The following is an 8,420-nucleotide window of genomic DNA, read 5'->3' on the forward strand; positions in this document are numbered from 1 at the left end:
TTGAAGCTGGATAAGCAGGAAGGCAAGTAGCTGTGAACTCCCAAAGAGAAGAGAGACCGGATCGAGGGACAAACGGAAGACACCGGTAAGTCTATTGATCTCTCTTCTTTCACATTTCATAAAGGAAGAAACCAGCATAGCTGTACTCGTTTGTTGCTAAGGCACTGTCACACCTTAGGTGGATAGGATCGTCCTGCATAGGCATTTTTCCCCACAACACTGTGGTATCTTTTTTCTTGCCTTTCTTTTGTTTTGTACCTCTTGGAAACCCTCTTCTTCCCTTCCTGCGACCTCAGTTGTGGGAATCGCCTTTTCCTTCCTGTCTATTGGTTCCTCTGTTCTATTTAAAGGGCATTTTCTGTAGAGATGGCCATATTCATGGCATCTTCTGCACCGGAATGGAATGTGTTCGTAGTCCACTGGTTGTTGCTAGATCTCATCATGATACTCCAGCTCAATAAATTCTGGGAGGGGTTCAGTTATATTCATATACACGCAAATCCTGGCGTAAGATGTGTACCTCCCTCTTTTGGTGGATTCAGCTACTTTCACAAATGATCCTATTGCATTGCCTATTCCTTCTAAGATTTCCGGATCCCAAAATTCCATTGGAAGCCCAAAGAGTCTGATCCAGACTGGTGCTGCTAACATTTTCTCTGTGTCTGGGTTATAACAGTCTTCCCAATGTCGGATGAACAGACCCGCATTATTCATGAAATAGGGGCCGCCTTCAAAAATCCTTTCTTTATCCTCTACATTTGAGAAGATGACTGTGAAGAACCCCTTGGCTCCCAGTTTTAATTCTACATGTCCTTTCGGTTTCCATTTCTACTGTATCCACTTGGATAAGTCTTTCTCAGTCGGCCAAAACCCTACAAAATTACTTATTAAAGCATAATATTTCATATAGCTTCTGTATTCTTCAAGTTTATTGTTTGGAATCACAAACCTGGGTTTTTTCGATGCCCTTGGATGGAATTTTCCGCTTAATCTCGTCTGCCAACTGGTTCCTTTTGCAGGGTTTTCCCCGTCATTTGCCCTCGGTCCCGTCTTGTTCCGTTCCTTACTTGATTCCCCCTTTGTCATATTCTTGTAGGAGGGGATCTCTCCCCTCCCCGCACTTGCTTCCATTTCTCCCTCAGTTCCCTACTGTTTTCTACTCTCTCTCCTCCACCGAAGGTAGTGGGATTCCGGTTTAGATCGTCGCAGGCGAGCTCCTTCTCCCCGCGATTAGTCGTCGCTCCCAAGCTACCACCCAAGCGTGCAGGATACAACCTCTCTATCGTTGAAACCCTAGCTTCATTGTAGACCCACGCGCTCTCCTCCGCTTCTACTCCATTTTCACTAGGCATCCCGATAGTACATTATCTTTACTTATGATGCATTATAAGCATTTTATTATTCATTCTTAAGTTTTGAGGATTTAGCAATACATTCCATTCTCTACTATAATAAATATCTATCATATTTTTTTTAATCTAATATAAATACTATAGTAAATAATATTCAAATATTTTGATATTTTTTTTTGCATGCATTTAACTTAAATACAAATATACATCTTATTATTCATTCTTAAGTTTTGAGGAGTTAGTAGTACATTCCATCCTCTACTATAGTAAATATTTAATATATTTTTTTATTCTAATATAAATACTATAGTAAATAATATTCAAATATTTTGATATTTTTTTGCATGCATTTAATTTGAATACAAATATACTTTACAAAATGTTACTTTAAATCGAAATTCAAACATGAGTGAAATTATATATTTTAGAATATGTGATTCTTTATTATTTTCTTAATAAAGTTTAATAATTTATTTTTTACTTTATTTTCTAACCATAAATAGTATCAATTATTTTCATCTATTTTTTTTGTTACCACTAGAAGTGACAAACTATGGAACAACTTTCACAAGGAAAAGTTTGATCCAATATAATATTTTGGGCATCAGTGGTGATGAGAGACCTTTGATTCAAAGTTGAGATATCTTATAACAAACAAGGGTATGGATGGAATAAAAACCATGTTACATTAGACATGAAATTTTGCAAATAACCAATCTAGGAATAAGGAAATAAAATTGTGTTCTTTAGAATGGTGTCAATTCAATTTCCAGGGCATAGAGGTATACTTTGCTTTACGCCTTATTAAAGTTTTGTTGTCTCTCCATTAGCATCATGAACAAAATTGCAATTGAGTGAACTCACACAAAATATAAAATAAGTAATCAAATTTGATGAAGTCATTGAAAGACCTGTACTTAAATCAATGATCAAATCTAATTAAATGTATATGTCAGCCAAGATAATTTTGTGCACCAAAAAAATGATTAACCTTGTGCACAATGCCTAAGGCTAATCATCAAGGAATACATGAGATGAAGCAATAATCTTCTTGTTCATGTATAAATATTGCATCATATCATTTCATTATAATTCCTAACAACATCTTATAGTTTTTGTTTTTTTTTCTTGGCAAAATGATTAACCCCACCTTGCCTCCCTACATGGATATGGGTTAATGGGTTCTTATACAATTTCACAATCATGACACTACATTGTGTAGTCAGCTCTTATATTGTGAGGATTTGTAATGGGATGATTTGAATGTTTATGGTTTATGTTTCATTAAATACACAAATAAGAACATTTTGTAATCATCTCTTATATGGTGTGATTTATAATGGGATGATTTGAATTTTTATGGTTTATGTTTCATTAAATACATAAATAAGAAATATATCTTCTTGCTATAGTTCCAAATAATAACATTTAAAATCTTAAGTACCTATGTTACAACATAATACTTTGTTATGTTCTAGTTCATTCTTTTCTTTGCCAATAAGCATCATAATTAACTGGTTACTTTACATAATAAAATTGTGCAATACTTTGTTTGACATTCTTCATTTGTCATTGCATAACTATCTCTCACGTGAGACAAGTCTAAGATAATGTCACTTCTACAATGTATTGTTATATTTGTTAATAAAGTTCCATAATATGATATGTTGATCCCTCACTATAGTTATTGTTTTAAATCTATCTTGAGCCTTGTTACCAAAAAATCTTGTAGGCCTTGAAGAGGGAAACCCTGCAAGGCTAAGAACTAGACTAAGTGATAACAATGGGACAATGACCCAATGTCTCCATAGCCAATGTCCCCTTCTCTTTATGTATTTTCACCAATGGGAGGAGTCCAAGTAAGATATATGGTCACCTTTGATGGATATTCTATGGTTTATGGTGTTAGGTGATAATGTAGGACCTTTCAAGGGAAGCTTTGTGTGATGATAAGGCAATTCTAAGAGTTCTTTTCTCCCTCTAAGAGACCTCTAAAATACTTTTGCAAGACCTAGGGTTTCATGAATTATCGTGGACAAAGGTAATCACAAGATCAAGGTAAGGAGGGGAAAGGGATTCTTATGATTTACTTCACTGAGTACTAAGCTCATACAACCCTCAAATAATTCCCCAAGTTGAGGAACTATAAGCTAGGGTTTCTCTCTTAGGGCACACTTTGGGCAATATATTTTATGGATGAAAACCTATGAGATGCTCATAAAAATTTGAGGAATGGGAGATAAGATCATAGGCTTGGTGTTTATGCTCTCAAAATCCACCAACTACTCTCTAATGCAATCCGTTGTATGCACTAGCCTAGTTGTCCTACTTTATGGGAATGAAATTCGGGAAAGGAAATTTATGGAGAAAAATTGATTTTGATCACCAAAGGCTTAGATCAGTTCCTTGTCCTTTAGGAATATAGAGTCCTAGATGCTTTAGATTAGCCAAAATTACCTTTAAGGAGGTAAAAAATACACCCTCAACAATTACCCACTCAAGAGTTATGGAGTTTTATGGAGAAGATTATTATTTCACCACTAGGAACATTCATCACATGTCATACAATGAATAATATATGCAATTTTCAACCAAATAGCTTTCAAAATTTATCATGAAAAAAATTAGGGTACAATATAACATTAATCTATCTGTAGCAATTTCATACATTAGACATATTTCAAGAGAAAATTTTCAACAAAAGGAACTTACAAGATGAGATGCAATATATCCATGCACAATCAAGAGATAGCTCTAAAAGAAGATAAAAAATAATCTCCAAATATTGAAATGCATCCAAGATACTCCAATAGCCAATCTAAGAAGAACTGTAAAATTACTAAAGAGGTCTAAATTCCCAAGTGATAATGACGATTCATATAAATGAATTGATGTTCTATTTATATGTGTTCTACTAAGTCGAATTATGCATACTATCCCCTTAAAATTATAAAAATGGGAAAGATACATCCCTTGGTCACAAGTCGACTAAGTAGCTTTGCAAAATTATGAATTAGCCATCCAAATGCAAGTCAAAATGATGACGTCATGCTGATGTAGGGTCATTGGAAGGCAACATTGAGTCCTCTTGGTGCTAAAATGTGTGATAGGGCTCCATAAATATCAAACACGGGGATGGCTCCTCAATATCCATGTCAATCATCATGCGGGCACCAATTTGTGTTTGATGCACAAAAACTAGTCTCATGGGTCCCTTGGTGATAGAACAACTTGTAAATTCTCCAATGTTGAGGGCTCTGGTGATGGTTCTCTCCCTCCCATGTCTCCAAAGGTGAGACAAACCTCCTCCAGGCCTTGGATCAACATCCACACCATGTGGTAAATGCTAATCCAATCGGAGAACACTAGTCCAAGTGCATCATTTCATTAATAATGTGGGGAAATGAGCAAACTATTAAAGGTGTTGAAGGTTCCCATGGTGTGAAATGATGCTTGGCACATGATGGGAGTCCCATGGATCTCAATGCTTCACCTGAGGGTGTCAATATGATTCTCTAGTGGACTTGCACCCTAATTAAGTTTCCAAACCCATGATGAAACCACCTGCCAATTACATATAATGTCCAATATTGCAGCCTCACCATCAGGGACAATAATTCATTAGTGCATCTAAGTGAACCAAACTTGTTAATCAAGGGAAAATTGAGACGCAATATGGGGCTTCCCTTCCAAGTTTAAGGCTTTGATCTCGAAGTAGTGTTACCTCCCTAGGTCGGAGTGGTTAATAAAAAACCCTATTAGGTGTTCCCAACCCCTAAGGGGAAAGACAAGTCCCTAGTACTTCCTTCAATTGATAGTTGTCATGTGAATGATGATGAATGGATGGGGATGTGGGGTTCTCAAGGTCAAATGTCATGGGTTCAAGGGTGGTAATGATGAGGGGTGTCCACATATTTGGTGTACATATATAGGATGGAGAAATCATGTATACATGAGTTACCATGACCTTTGTTTTTCCACCCTTATTTATTTTCATTTTGCCTTTTCTTGATTTTTTCTTTGTATTACTGCTCGAGGCTCTAGGAAATGAGAGCATGTTGTGTATAACATAAAGAATTTATTATCCCCTTAAGGTGGGGTATTTCATTTCCAACTAGAGGTTGGGACATTAATGGGTTCCTTAATGATGTGAAGGCACTCATGGGCTCTAGGAACTAGGGTGATGGCCATAGTGACAAGGGGTAGAGCTCATGTTTAGATTTTCCCATGTGATATATTAATGTCACAACCATATTTTTCATTTTATGAGATTCCCTTTCTTTTGTTTCTTTCTTGTGGCCATGATATGATTTTAAAATTATTTTAGTTGCATCAACCTCTGAGGAAACATTTCTAGGATTGGCACATATATGTGGACAAAAGGAGGGGGTGCGCCAATGCCTTATGGACCTAGTGGCCATGTGGACCCAAAAAATGAAAATGATGAAGTATGGATTGTAATGTGTAGAGGGGAGTGAAAAATGTGGAATGAGAAAAAGGACCACACTAAAAAGTCAGGGTTTCCCTAGTAGTGACATCCTTGAAACCATAGGTCAATAAGGGATATCCCACATGACCAGGATTGAGGATTAACCCCCCATTTAAGGTGAGGGAACAAAACCAAAATCAAAACCATTCCTTCTTCCAAGTCACCCAATAATCCATGCCTAAAATGCACAAGAAAAACACGTATAAGCACCCAATTGCACAATGAAAAACATACCTTTTGGGTTGGATTTCCCACCTTCTAACATGTGAAATCGACGGATGGGTGAGCGGACATATGGCTAATGCAGGGAGAAAAGATCAAATGGCATAATATTTTGGCTACATTGGTGGCCACCAGGTGTTGTTGGCTGCCAAAAAATGTTAGGCGGATAAATCCCTCTTGCTGACAACGACGATCTCCCTAGATCCTAAAGGAAACTAGAAACAAACAGAAAATTGAATAACTCTTTCCCTAAGATTACTTTGTTTTAATTATGAGTATAAAAGGAGGTGAATAAGCCTCTAACCTATTTGTGAAATGATTGATGAATATCCCCACATGTCTTAATGTACCTTCTCAATGCTTGAAAAGGCTGCAACCACAAACATAAGAAAGATCAAAGGCATATGCAACATAACAATTCAAACAAGATTAATTTAATGATCAAGGAGATTAGAAATGGAAATTGCCTTAATGAATATCTAAAGAACTATAAACCATTCATCATTTTAGTAAGACAATACAATGGAAAAAAAGCTTCATTTGTATTAATTCAAGGAGAAAGAAGAGTCTTACAACCTTTGCCTTGATTTCATGAGGTTCCTCCCAAATGCCTCCAAACCTTTCCTTAGATGATAAGCCTTGCAATCTTAATTCAATAGCATAAGTCTATCTTTTTTGACCTCCACTATCCCTCTACCCTCTGGTTAATTTATAGGACAAGAGTAAGAAGTTTCAGATCCAAAAGAGGAGGATGAGATCCCCTAATTGGGGGATTAGGTTTCCTTGAGGAGAGGGATTTAGGTCCATCACTTGAGTGGTTTGGCTTGAATAGATATGACCTAAGAGCTTTTAGTTGGGATATATTCGCCCAACAATGCTTTTAGATCTCCCTTTTTATTTTTACTTTTCTTTGATTCACCTACATGGTCTATAGTGGCAAACAAAGTGCAGTTATGTGCTTTTCTGAGGGATAAGTACACAAATGTGCAGAAACTTCTAAGAAAAGTGTGCAGGTCATACTTAATAGGGTGTACAAGCCTGTCACACGGAATCTGTCAAGGGTGCGGACACGACTGACCTTCCTAGAAGTCTAAGACATTCTAATGACAAACAAGACAAAATGGAGTGATCTTTCTCTAAATACACCTTTTACAACATGAAAACTACAAGTGTTTAGGCTTACCTTATTCCAAAACGCTGTTGTTGAAGTCCGTTCTTGACGATCCGGATGAGCTCCTCCTTCAAGTCAATTCCTGCAACCACAAACAATCAAACAATTACCAAGCACTTGCATTTCATATAATAAAACATATATTCAACATGCAGACCAAGGAACACATGAAATAACTCATTAACACAAGCTATTGAGAAAAATAAACCAGTTTGTATTAATAACGAAACAAAGAAACTGTTACAACCTGGCCTTGGTGTTGTGCAAGTTCCTCCCAGGGTCCATCAAGGGTTTTCCTCTACTTTGACAAAGCTCACCCTCTCCCAAGTAGAATCAAGTGAAGACAATCTCTCCTCACAAGGGCTCTAATGGAAGACCTAAATCCTGCAGCATTTACCCAAAGAAAATGTATAGCTCCAACCTCCTCTCCTTCTGGCTCAATGCCTTCATTTATAGTGCTGTAAAGAGGTTATTCAGGTCCACTATCAATGGGATCATCCCCCTCTATGGGTGGGATAGCTCCCTTATTGATGGGATGAGTTCCCCCTTAATAGAGATACATGAACCAACTGGAGGCGCATCCATTTCATCAAACCGACCTCTAGAATGTTCTAGAAGTAACCACAAGTAACTTTTTCAAGATAAAACTCGCGCATTTTGCCTTTTACAGAGGGACGCACCTGTCCCTTAACATACAGAGCGTCTATGGACGCGGATTTTGTGAACATGGTCAGCGTCCCCGCAGGTAAGGCTAGAGAGAACCTGCGACCCCAGAGATAAACATGATTTTTACAAGACTTTCTCTCTTCTTTGAGTTTGAGATGGATAACAGAGGCATGAGACTTGCCTAAGAGGGTAGCATGACTTGTTGATTTGAGCCATACTAACTGTAAGTAGTCAAGGTGACATTTTTTAGTGTAACAGATTGCCCCCTAAAGTGCGAAGCCTGGAATAGAATAGGGTTTTGTAATTCTAGGAAGGGTGAAGCGCTTTATCATTTCAAGGATTGCCTTGTGGATGGCCTGGTTGGAACCTGCAATTTTCAACACAAAATACATGGATAAGATTATATCATCACTGAGGTAGGCATTCCCATACTCAGATTCAAAACTTTAACTAATGGACTAACTATCCTGATACAGGAATGATCTTGCAGTACATTATTTTTATAGACTTTTGTAGACAC

The sequence above is a fragment of the Pinus tabuliformis genome, chromosome 3_2 (assembly GCF_031772625.1).
Source record: "Pinus tabuliformis cultivar Carrire ecotype Pingquan chromosome 3_2, CPIR1, whole genome shotgun sequence".
NCBI lineage: Eukaryota > Viridiplantae > Streptophyta > Pinopsida > Pinales > Pinaceae > Pinus > Pinus tabuliformis.